The sequence below is a fragment of the Somniosus microcephalus genome, chromosome 5, assembly GCF_052327205.1.
Source record: "Somniosus microcephalus isolate GS21.2 chromosome 5, FLI_Smic_1.0, whole genome shotgun sequence".
Taxonomy (NCBI): domain Eukaryota; kingdom Metazoa; phylum Chordata; class Chondrichthyes; order Squaliformes; family Somniosidae; genus Somniosus; species Somniosus microcephalus.
The window spans coordinates 269,809,766-269,822,894 of NC_140991.1; the positions used below are offsets into that span (position 1 = coordinate 269,809,766).

The 13,129-nt window shown below is 43.3% G+C and overlaps 1 long non-coding RNA gene across 8 annotated transcripts in view; it reads left to right on the forward strand.

Annotated features, from left to right (window-relative positions):
• LOC147117716 (uncharacterized) overlaps window positions 1-13,129 on the forward strand; it is a 698,822-nt gene that overhangs the window by 472,368 nt on the left and 213,325 nt on the right. For all 8 annotated transcript variants that reach the window (XR_015078510.1, XR_015078511.1, XR_015078515.1 and 5 more), the window contains one exon: window positions 1,720-1,764. This is a non-coding gene — a long non-coding RNA (uncharacterized LOC147117716). The remainder of the gene's footprint in view (window positions 1-1,719; window positions 1,765-13,129) is intronic.

Consider the following 13,129-nt stretch of genomic DNA (forward strand, 5'->3'; position numbering starts at 1 on the left):
ACTTGGGATTCTAAGCGACTGTGTATGGAGGACCTTGCTCAATGCACAACTTGCTTCAAGTTACAACTTAACATTTCAGACTACAAACTTTATCCAATGCTTGGCCGGGGATGGGGAGGATTGTAGAGGCCATAGGTGTACAAAGGATTGTATGGCAAGCCAGGACAAAATGGTGACCTTGGCGCTCACCGCCTCCTAGAGCATGTGGAGAAACGAGCTTTTGAGGTGACTCTTAACACTCTGGGAACACTTGGTTCACATTGGTGTACTGGCCAATATTTATCCCTCTACCAACAACAGTAAAAAACAGATTGTCTGCTCATTATCACCTTGCTATTTGTGGGAGCTTGCTGTGCACAAATTGGCTGCCATGTTTCCCTACACTACAACAGTGGCTACACTTCAAAAGTATTTCATTGGCTGTGAAGCGCTTTGGGATGTCCTGAGGTTGTGAAAGGTGCTATATAAATGCAAGTCTTTCTTTCTTTCTTTCGGAGTTTTGATTGGTCTCACTCACAGCTGAAAGAGACCTTGGAAACAGGGCACTGCAACTTAAATCACTGGCAATAACATGCTGGATTAATATAGACTAGTCAAGAGAAAAAAAAATTGAACTTTGTGATTATCCCATTTCCACCTTATGGCTTAATTTTTTCCACAGCTACAAGGTCAGGAATTATTTTTCTAGTCCAATCAGTCTTGTATTGTATGAGTAATTGCTTATTAAAGGGCTGCTAGCTCTATTCTATTGTACTGTGATTGTCTCAGCATCCTGAATTATGGCAGGGCTGTACTCGTGTTTATTTTCTTTACCTCATCTGAACTGTCCATGTGCTAGGTATTGAATTCATTTTAAAGCCTGTCTATTATGTTGTCAGTGATGGCACCATTCACAAGTAGAAACTGCACTGTAACAGGAAATAATGCTAACCTACTGCCGAGACCAATTATTCAGTATCACGTTGTCAGTCAGATGAGCAGATGATCCTTCAGAGAACCAAAGCACATTTATATTGAGAGTGCTGTTTATGCCTGATGTGCTTTTTGCCAGCCATTGGTGGTACTCACAACTATGAAGCTAATGACCTCTGAAGTCCCAATGACAGCAGGGACCCACGCTTCCATGCATGTTTCGGTGTCAACCGCGTCTCAGCGGTATTACTTTTGCCTCTGATTCATGGGTTCTAGTCCCAATCCGAAGACTTGAGCTCAATATCTATGCTGACACTCCAGAGCAGTACTGAGGGACTGCTGCACTGTTGGAGGTGCCGTCTTTCAGATGAGACGTTAAACCAAGTCCATGTCTGCCCTCTCAGGTGGACGTGTAAGATCCCATGGCATTATTTTGAAGAGGAGCAGGGGAGCTCTCCCTGGTGTCCTGGCTAATATTTATCCCTCAATCAACATCATTAAAAACATTTTTTATCTGGTCAGTATCACATTGCTGTTGGTAGAACCTTGCTGTGCGCAAATTGGCTGCCATCTTTCTTTCTTTCTTGTAGGATGAAGTTCTACACACTGGTGTGCATCTTTCACATTAATGCCCATGACTGTGATCAAATAATTAGCATATTGCCTCATTAATAGTACATAATTTGCATAAGACCACCATTTTATTTCTGTCTACCAGTTAATATCTGAGCACTATCAAATATACAGCTACTAATGTGGAGACAAAAATAAGGCCCATTCACTGACATTTTAATTTGTGATCAATAGGATATTATAACAGAGGAAAGGCCATGAAGATTGAACAGCACATTGGTGAGTAAAATTACCTGCTAATTTATTACCATGGCCATTGATACATTACGTAGGATCCCAGGATTTACACTGGTGCTTTGGGGATTGCATGCTGCTATTCTGTCTTTTCACAATTAGGATCATTGATTTGTATTGAATAAGCCAAATCCTGTTTTTATTACATTGGATTATAGAACATTCCGAGACTTTTGCTTGTGTTTTGAGGATTGTATTCCATAATTCCATCCAATTTTCCACGAAAAAATATGGAAATTGGTGGCTTTGGTTAATAGTAAATCGGATTTTCAGTTTGTGGAAGAATGCAGCTGAGAGAATCCAATTGAAATGATTTGGGGACTATATATAAAGCCCACAACTGTGACGTGCTTCAATAACCTGGTTTCCCTTGTCATGTGACCATGCTGTGAGAGAAATAGTTGTTGGTTAGATAGGACTACAGCAAGGAGTGACTATAATCAACCTCAGTGGACATGAAGCATTTGAGATTAATAATAAAAATTCCATCATAATTTGGTTTTACAAAACTGTATTCTACCTGTCATTTTCAAGTAGGTAACAGTTTCATTATCCATTACAAACTGCATACATATTTCATCTCCACTGACTTATTCAGAATAACAGATTAGCAAGTGAAGTATCAATAAACCTGGCGGTGAGATCTAATTTGGCAAAATGGTAAGCCGAGGAGTTTGATGACTTGTGATTTAAACTGGTGACTGATGTGAAATCTATGGGCTCCATGAACCTTCCTTAAGCTATATATATACCGTATGCAATATTTCTGGGTGTAGTTCCACATGAAGTGATCTGGTAGTACCTGGAAACCCTCATTAATATGGCAGAGAGCATCCTCCAGGAGCACTGGTGCTAAATCTCCCAGACTATCATTGGCATCATTGTTGACTGAATCAAGGATTAACATTGCGCAGCTCCAAATTCAGCATTTACTGTTAATAAGATGATGCATATAAAGACAAACTAACGGAATAAAGGAACATGGGAACAAAGTGGACTCACAAAATTAGGACTACTGAACAAGTGAAGGATAAAAACCAGCATAGACTGGTTGGGTCGAATGGCCTACTTCTGTATTGTAATTTCTGTGTAATTCTATTGATGTTAAAACACACAAATGCACTAGCACAGTATTAAATGCATAAACACAAGTTTATTTAATGGGGCAAGTAACTATAGGGACTGCCTTTGGTTTAAACTATTCGCTTGTTTTAAAGAGAAAGGAAAAATATACTTACAAGAATTGTCTTTACCGTTTCTGTGAAGAACATCACTTTTCTTAGCCATGGAGATCCTAGAATCCTCTGTTCCCCTCCTTCCCCCACCAGATGGGCTAATTCAGGGATGTCATCGACAGGGAAGGTTCCCATGCAGTCTGAAGGTAGCTCCAATTAACACAATGGAGGCTACCACCTTGAACCATCATGGGGTGGGGGGGGGGCAATCAAGTGCAGCAGGATCCTGGGGAACCACATGATCAGCTGGGCCATTTTTGATTGGAGAATTCAGCATCGCCCTTATTGGTCCAATGTCCCCTGACAAGAATCAGCACAAGTGCCCCTTTTAGGGCCCTGTTAATATAATAAATGAACCAGTGATCCAAATAAAACTAATATGCTTAAAATAAAGCAACAAAGCGTAAACTTAACCAATTAAATTAGTACGCCATTACTGCGGTGCCCACCGGTCGTGGATGCCAGGATCAGCTGGCCACTCTGGATCTATATCATTAATCCTGGGGTCCTCCAGCCCTGAACTGGCTATGAGCTCGGTTGGAAGTTACAGCCTCTGTTCCTTTAAGTGATGCCACTCTGGAACGCACGGGGCGCTCCTTGTCAATTGGTGACATCACCCGAGCCACCTAGCCAGAAAGGAAACCAGACTCAGAAAGTCTGTAAATGCTTTGTTAGTTTTATTTCCCATAAAACCGGGAAGCAGTTCATAGAATCACTAATCATACAGCACAAAAGGAAGTCATTCTGCCCATCGTGCCAGTCTCGGCTCTTTGAAAGAACTATCCAATTAAACCCACTCCCCTGCTCCTTCCCTATAGCCCTGCAAATGTTTTTCTTTTCAAGTATATATCCAATTCCCTTCTGAAAGTTACTATTGACCCTTTCAGGCAGTGAATTCCAGATCATAACAACTCATAGAATCATAGAAAGTTACAGCACGGAAGGAGGCTATTTTGGCCCATCGTGTCCGTGCCAGCCAACAAAGAGCTATCCAGCCTAATCCCACTTCCCAGCTCTTGGTCCATAGCCCTGCAGGTTACAGCATCCCACGTGCACATCCAAGTACTTTTTAAATCTGGTTAGGGTTCCTGCCTCTACCACCCTTTCAGGCAGTGAGTTCCAGACCCCCACAACCTTCTGGGTGAAGAAATTTCCCCTCAAATCCCCTCTAAACCTTCCCCCAATTACTTTAAATCTGTGCCCCCTGGTTTTTGACACCTCTGCTAAGGGAAATAGGTCCGTTCTATCCACTTTATCTAGGCCCCTCATAATTTTATACACCTCAATAAGGTCTCCCCTCAGCCTCCTCTGTTCCAAGGAAAACAGACCCAGCCTATCCAATCTTTCCTCATAGCTAAGATTCTCTACTCCCGGCAACATCCTTGTACATCTCCTCTGCACCCTCTTTAGTGCAATCACATCTTTCCTGTAATGTGGTGACCAGAACTGCATGCAGTACTCTAGCTGAGGCCTAACTAGTGTGTTATACAGTTGAAGCATAACCCCCCTGCTCTTGTATTCTATGCCATGGCTAATAAAGGCAAGCATTCCATATGCCTTTTTAGCCGCCTTATCTACTTGACCTGCTACCTTCAGAGATCTGTGAACATGCACTCCAAGGTCCCTTTGTTCCTCTACACTACTCAGTGTCCTACCATTTCATGTGTATTCCCTTTCCTTGTTAGCCCTCCCCAAATGCATTACCCCACACTTCTCCGGATTGAATTCCATTTGCCACTGCTCTGCCCACCTGACCAATTTATTGATATCTTCCTGCAGTCTACAGCTTCCTTCTTCAGTATCAACCACACAGCCGAATTTAGTATCATCTGCAAACTTCTTAATCATACCCCCTATATTCAAGTCTAGATAATTGATATGTATCACAAAAAGCAAGGGACCTAGTACTGAGCCCTGCGGAACCCCACCGGAAATAGCCTTCCAGTCACAAAAACAACCATCAACCATTACCCTCTGCTTTCTGCCTCCGAGCCAGTTTTGAATCCAACTTGACACTTTGCCCTGGATCCCCATGGCATTTAACTTCGTGATCAGTCTGCCATGTGGAACCTTATCAAAAGCCTTGCTAAAGTCCATATACACTACATCAAACGCATTACCCTCATCTACCCTCCTTGTTACCTCCTCAAAAAATTCCATCAAGTTTGTCAGACACAACCTTCCCTTAACAAATCTGTGCTGACTATCCTTGATTAATCCGTGTTTTTCTAAATGAAGATTTATGCTGTCCTTCAGAATTCTTTCCAATAATTTTCCCACCACTGAGGTTAGGCTGACTGGCCTGTAATTACTCAGTCTATCCTTTTCTCCCTTTTTAAACAAGGGTACCACATTAGCAGTCCTCCAGTCCTCCAGCACCACACCTGAAGCCAGAGAGGATTGAAAAATGATGGTCAGGGCCTCTGCTATTTCCTTTTTTGCTTCGCTTAACAGCCTGGGATACATTTCATCTGGGCCTGGGGTTTTATCCATTTTTAAAGTTGCTAAACCCCTTAATACTTCCTCTCTCACTGTGTTTATTTCACCTAATATTTCACACTCCTCCCCCCGATAGCAATGTCTGTTTCGCCCCTCTCACTTGTGAAAACAGGCGCAAAGTATTCATTAAGAACCCTACCGACGTCTCCCGCCTCCACACACAGATTACCCTCATGATCTCTAATAGGCCCTACCCTTTCTTTAGTTATCCTCTTACTCTTAATATATTTATAAAACATCTTTGTGTTTTCCTTGATTCTACTTGCCAAGAATTTCTCATGCTCTCTCTTTGCTTTCCTAATAGCCTTTTTAATTGCACCTCTGCACTTTCTGTACTCTTCTAAAGATTCTGCAGTATTTAGCCCTCAGTATCTGTCATACGCCTCCCTTTTTTTCTTTATCCTACCCTGTATGTCTCTAGACATCCAGGGGGCTCTAGATTTGTTAGTCCCACCTTTTTTCTTTAAGGGCACATATTTGGTCTGAACCCTTCGGACTTCCTCCTTGAATGCCTCCCACTGCTCTGACACTGATTTACCTTCAAGTAGCTGTTTCCAGTCCACTATGGCTAAATCCCCTCTGAGCTTAGCAAAATTAGCTTTTCCCCAATTTAGAATTTTTATTCCTGGTCTACCCTTGTCCTTTTCCATAACTACCTTAAATCTAACTGAATTATGGTCACTAGCACCAAAATGCTCCCCTACTGATACGCCTTCTACCTGCCCAGCTTCTTTCCCTAAAACTAAGTCCAGAACCACCCTGGCTTAAAAATGCTCCTCCTCGCCCCTCTGGTTCTTTTGCCAATTACCTTAAATCTGTGTCCTCTGATTATTGACCCGCCTGCCTTCAACAGCACCTCCCAAACCCACAAACTCTACCACCTAGAAGGACAAGGGCAGCAGGCGCCTGGGAACACCATCACCTGAAAGTTCACCTCCAAGTTACAAACCACCCTGACTTGGAAATATATCGCCGATCCTTCATTGTCGCTGGGTCAAAATCCTGGAACTCCCTACCTAACAGCACTGTGGGAGTACCTTCACCACACAGACTGCAGCAGTTCAAGAAGGCGGCTCACCACCACCTTCTCAAGGGCAATTAAGGATGGACAATAAATGCTGGCCTTGCCAGCAACGCCCACATCCCAGGAACGAATAAAAAAAACAGTTCTTCTGGATGTACCTTCCTCTTGAATTCCCAAAGCTACTGGCCTGACACATCATCTTAGAGCATTTAAGTCATTTCCTGTGTACAAGTTGTTTACGTCTGGCCCCGCTGTGTTTATATCCAGTTTCAAATACTGTGGGGATTACTGAGTGTCACATCTGTAGCCCTGTGTTTGAGGAAGTTGAGTTTGGAAGTACAATGATTAGTTGCTTAGTAAGTCGATAGTTGAACAAAATGTTCAGGGTCAATTAGTCAGCACAACAATCGCCCTTCTTCCTTCTCAACGGATGCTCTGCTGCTCCTTTGTACGTGTGTGTGCTCAGTCCTATGATTAGAAAATGTGTTGCAGTATTGATGTTAGCAAATGTCAACAACAACATCATTTTAAAGGCAAAGGACCCAGCTAGCTACTAAAATAGCAATTCATTGACTTTCTTTCAGTAGTTTATTAACTTGGAGTACATTGACTGGGCACTTTCTCACTGTGTGACGTGATTGATGGACAACTGTTTTCTTTTGTCCCCCAACCCCTTCCACCCCCCTCCCCACCAGCCCCCCCCCCCCAACCAACTGGGAAATTTGTTATTGAGCAATCCGAGGCTTCTGCATCTTTAAGACTTAAAGGGCCACTTTGTTCATGAGAAAAGTGTTTTACGATTAAAGTGCCTTTTTAAGTTTATTATTGTGTGACCTGCTGGTTCTTCATTCGAATTCGCAGAAGGCTGACAATTAGCTTGTATGCTTTCTATGTCAATGTAGAATGGTTTTAAAGAGGTCTCATAGTTGCACAGTATCAATTAATGGATTGACAGACCAGATTTGCTTAGGGACGACCCAGACTGATTTGGGTTTTCACCAAGCATGGCGAGTAACTTCCTTTCATCAGTGCAGGCGTTCCTCTACATCCGTTGATATTGTGGGAACTGCTTGTGTTTCTGTGTATGCGAATAATAGCATAATTATTACGTTAAAAGTTTCAGAAGAGTAGCCACATATAAAAGAGTCAGCATTCTTCTTTACTCAACCAATCATCTTTGGGATTTTGGCACAGTCTTCAGTATCCCCAGCCCAACTTTACAAGAGAGAGTCACATTCTCCTACTTTCTGTGGAACCAGTCCAAACCACTAATCAGCCCCCACACTAGCTCAGTCAGTCAGATAATGCCTTCTGTTTTGACAGAATGACTCCCAGCCCCTAATTTAGACTGACTACACTTATGGTGCAAGGGAGTCAGCCACTCTGCCATCTACTTTGATGGGAATGAACAAGGCCCACTACTTAAGATGCAATAAAAAGGAATCACAATTTGTCTAGATTCTGGTAGGGGTAGTTAACAACAACAACTTGCATTTATATAGCACCTTTAACATAGTAAAATAGCCTAAGGTGCTTCGCAGGAGCGATTATCCAATCAAAATTTGACACTGAGCGACATAAGGAGATATTAGGACAGACGACCAAAAGCTTGGTCAAAGAGGTATAATTTAAGGAGCGTCTTAAAGGAGGAGAGAGAGGTAGAGAAGCAGAGAGATTTAGGGAGGGACTTCCAGAACTTAGAGCCTAGGCAGCTGAAGACACGGCCGCCAATGATGGAGTGATGAAAATTGGGGATGTGCAAAAGGCCAGAATTACTAACAAACAAGAAAAAGGGTCTGGCTAAATAAACATATGAAGAAATACTGAACTATTACTAAACAGGGTTAGGATCTTGTACCTAGGACATTATTTGGGCAAAGATGTGTTACCCTAAGGCCAAAGAAAGTACAAACACTGTTCCGTCTCCAGATGGTACAGATCGGCACAAGGTTAATCAACTGCACTCGTTTAAAGGATACCGTGAGAGCGGTACAATGGCCATTTATAGAACGGGAATTGGGGGAGCAGCTGAAAGGAGGCAGGAAACAATTAAGAGCTAATTTTGCTATTTAAATTTAAATTAATTAACAATTAATTGCCTAATTAATTGAATACGTAGAGAGAGGTTAGCATTTGGAATAAGCTCTTATAAAGGTCCGACTGATGTGATGGTTGCTGCACCGTCGGAACTCTGATTACTAACCGGAACAATTTAGTCAGTCATTTCCAATTTTTTTTCAATTTTGTTGAAAATTCGCTAATTCCCTTGCTGCTTGCCATGCCCCCACAGTTCCCTCTCCTCTGCTAAACTGCTGACTCAACATGAGGTATGGTTTAGCAGGCAGCAGAAGCCCCTCTCGTACTTTGCCTTTCTGTGAACCCATGCGGGTGAGCATCGGCAATCTATTTCGCCGAGAGGGGCTTTACATCCAAATCTGATCCCACCCTTGCCTGATATCCACTTTCCAGCAGGGATCACTGGAAATCGATCAGGAGTGGGAACCCTTGGTTGATTTTTTTTCTTTCTCCTTCCTCAGGTCAGGGAAGCTGAAGTAAATTGCAGTGTAGACCTGGGATCTTCCTGGCCTGCTTGGCTCAGTACCACACCACACACGGCTAATGCTCGGCTCTATTTAAACTTAGCTCATTAAATTGAAAAAGAATCAGGCCTCAAAATATTCCCCGCACTCCCCACAGTGATTGCTGATGACTACAACAATATCAACAAGCAGCATTTATGTAACACGTTTAACGTAGAAAAATGTCCCAAGGCGCTTCAGAGAGGTGTAATCAAAAAAAGAGATGCCGAGGCAAAGATGGAAATTTATTTTCCTATTTCTCATCGACATGCTGCCCTTCAGCAAAAGCATCCGAAAACACGACGTCAGGTTGCACATGTACACTGACAACACCCAGCTCCACCTCACCACCTCCTCTCTCGAACCCTCCACTGCCTCTGTGTTGTCAGACTATTTGTCCATCCAGTCCTGATTGAGCAGAAATTTCCTCCAATTAAACATTGGGAAGACTGAAGCCATTGTCTTCGGCCTCCGCCACAAAGTCCAATCCTTAGCCACCAAACCCACCACCTACCTGGCCACTGTCTCAGGCTGAAAGACAGTTCACAACCTTGGCGTTCTATTTGACCCCGAGCTGAGCTTCTGACCCCATATCCTCTCCATCATCAAGACTACCTACTTCCGCCTCCGTAATATCACTCCTCTCTTCCCCTGCCTCAGCTTGTCTGCTGAAACCCTCATCCATGCTTTTGTTACCACCAGACATGACTATTCCAATGCTCTCCTGGGCTTGGCATCTTCCAACCTCCATAAACATAAGCTCATCCAAAACTGTGCTACCCTTATCCTAGCTCGCACCAAGTCCTGTTCACCCATCACCCCTGTGCTCGCTGACCTACATTCGATTCAATAAAATTCTCATCCTTGTGTTCAAATCCTTCAATCACCTTGCCCCTGCCTAATTCTGTAACCTCCTCCAGCCCTACAATCCTCCGGGATATCTGCGTTCCTCCAACTCAGGCTTCTTGTCCATCACCTCCTTGCTTCACACCAATATTGGCAGTCGGCCTTCGTCTGTCTAGGCCCTAAGCTCTAGAATTCCCTCCCTAAATGTTTCTGCCTCTCCACCTTTCTCTTCTCCTTTGAGACCCTCCTTAAAACCTATTTCTTTGACCAAGCTTTTGGTCATCTGTCCTAGTGTCTCCTTCTTTGGCTTTGTGTCAAGTTTTGTCTTATTATGCTCCTGTGAAGTGCCTTGGGATGTTTTACTGCATTAAAGGCGCTATATAAATGGAAATTATTGCTGTTGTTGAGACAAAAAGCTTGATCAAAGAGGTGGGTTCTAAGGAGGGTCTGAAAGGAAGGGAGTTCCAGAGCATGGTCCTAGACAGCTGAAGGAACATCCATGAAGGGATGGGGACAATGCACAAGATCCTGGAGTCAGAGGAACAGAGAGTTTGGGTGGGTTGTAACATGGGACAAGGTTACAGAGATAAGGAGGGTGTGTTGAGGGTGGGGTGGGGGGTTTGGGGTGGGGGGTGGGTGGTGGGGCCATGAAGGGATTTAAACATGAGTATGAGCTTTTTAAACTTGAGGTGTTGAGGGACCAGGAGCCAATGCAGGTCAACGCGGATGGGCATGATGGGTAAGTGGAACTTGGTGCAGAACAGCATGTGGGCAGCAAGAGTCCTGGATGAGCTGAAGTTTATGAGGGTGGAGGTTGGAGGTTAGGAGTCTGGCCAGGAGAGCATTGGAATAATCGAGTCTGGATGTGACAAAGGCATGGATGAAGGCTCCAGTGCAGATGGGCTGAGGCAGGGTGGAGCCGGGCAATGTTCTGGAGGCGGAAATTATCAATCTTTATGATGGAGGAGGTATGAGATTGAAAGCTCAGATGGGGTTGAATTGAACACCGAGGTTGCAAACAGTCTAGTTCAGCCTGAGTGGCTGGGGAGGGGGAATAGAATCAGTGGCAGTGGTATGAAGTTTATGGCGGGGGCCTAAGATAATGAGGTTAGTCTTCCCAATGTTTACATAGAATTTACAGCACAGAAACAGTTCATTCTGCCGGTGTTTATGATCCACACGCGCCTCCTCACACTCTATTTACTTCGTCTCACCCTATCAAAATATCCTTCTGTTCCTTTCTCCCTCATGTACTTATCGAGCTTACCCTTAAATGCAAAATCAACCACTAGCGAGTTCCAGTTTAACTGGAGGAAAATGCAGTTCATCCAATACTTGATGTTGGACAAGCAGTCTGACAGTGGAGGGGTTGAGAGAAGTGGTGGAGAGGTAGCGTTACAAGTCTAATATCCCTGCACTGATCCCTATTACACTAAATCTAACCTCAGTTATAAACCCAACAACCGCCCCCATTGAACAGATACCCTGCGGCTGCATTTTGTTCTCCTGGTGGTGGATTGCCTTTGCAGGCTCTTCCACTGTTGGCTGTTGGTTACTCCAGGCTTTCCAAAGAGACACCACACCCAATATTGCTTTTACATGCAAGCCTTGGTTCCAGTACAACCAAAAGGCCCAAACCAAAGCACTTCGATCCATGGCCACATCCAACTGAAACATTTAACGAATAAGAGTATGAATCACTGGCACAATTTCAGCCCAGGCCTTTTTTTTTCTTGACATCTTTAAGGCTTTATTTTAGCAGTTGATTTACTAACATTTCTGCTTGTAAATCTATGCAGGGCTTTCAGAGTGTTGGTTGGTGGAGTGGTGCAATTGAAGGGTCAGTTGTCTGATTACAGACCAATAGATCAAGACAGCTGAGTGTATCCTGCACAGCGGCGTAATTCTCAGAGCCGCCTGCCACTATTCAATGCACGCATATCTCCTCCGTTTCCCCCTCCTCTCACCTCTCTTTCTCACACACACACCACCCCTGCCACATGTCACTTCAGAATAACGCAATTTCGTCTTGTAGCCTGACATCAATTAGGAAATGACTAAAAATATATTTTAGATTACACAGGACAAGAGACGAAGGAATAAGCTGTGAAGAAAACCAGGAGTTTTGGGAATAAATAAACCATTGCCATCTTTCCCATCACCTCAACCATGGATCAGTTGATTCGAAATTAACCCAGTACCCGCAAAACCAGCCTGACATTTACATGCACCACGAAAACATCAACCTCTGCATTCCAAGTATTTGTGGATCATGTCGGAAACTTTTTCTTTCCTTTTCTCTAAATCTTCAAGTGTTCAGGAAGAGCTTTATATTCTGCCTTTCACGACCTCAGGACGCCCCATAGCGTTAAACCCTACATTTTCACTGGAGACTGACTACCTGTTTTGTCCTGCTTTTGTGAGACATGAGTAACAGAAGAGGAATTTTAGTGATGGATCCATATCCAAAAAAAGTGAAAAAGGAGTCATTGCTTTTTTTCAGAAAATTAGCTATTTGACAGCTTTCAGAATAAGACCCAGCAAGATTTCTCATATAATTGGCACTTTAAAGAGGCCAGGTCATGAGACAAAGTAAAAATCTTTTTATCTTGTTTATAAAACAGTAGGGGATGCAACAAGGCATTCAGTGATGTAATTAAGCCAGTATGTGTGCTGCTTTAGCTCCTGATATTGGGCCAGTAATTCCTGTCCCAACGTGTGAGTACGGACGGGGTACTCACGTGTGGGCCCGGAGGAATTGCCAGTTTTCAGCATGCACAGCGCATGCGGGGAAAACCGTCATTTCCTCTCCTCTGACCCAAGGGGTTAAGAGGCGGAACGCATGCGAGGTTTCAGGTAGCGAGTGCGCGCTGAACTTCCTTTTTTTTTGAAGAGTTGCCCGTGGGGAAAAGACTCCGGTTTTTACGCGTGAAAAAAGCAGCCGTAAGGACTTACTTTTAACAGGTAAGTGGTCTATTAAGTAAAATTAGAAATTTTTTCCACAGGTTCATTATTTTTGAAGACTTTACAGTAAGGCAAGTGTATTTTTAGCCCCGATTTTTTATATAATAATTTTTTTCAAAATTTAAAATTATTGTTTAAAATAGTTTTTTAGTCATTTATAGTTCATTTAAGTAGTGCGATGTTTTTTTAAATTTTCTTTCAAG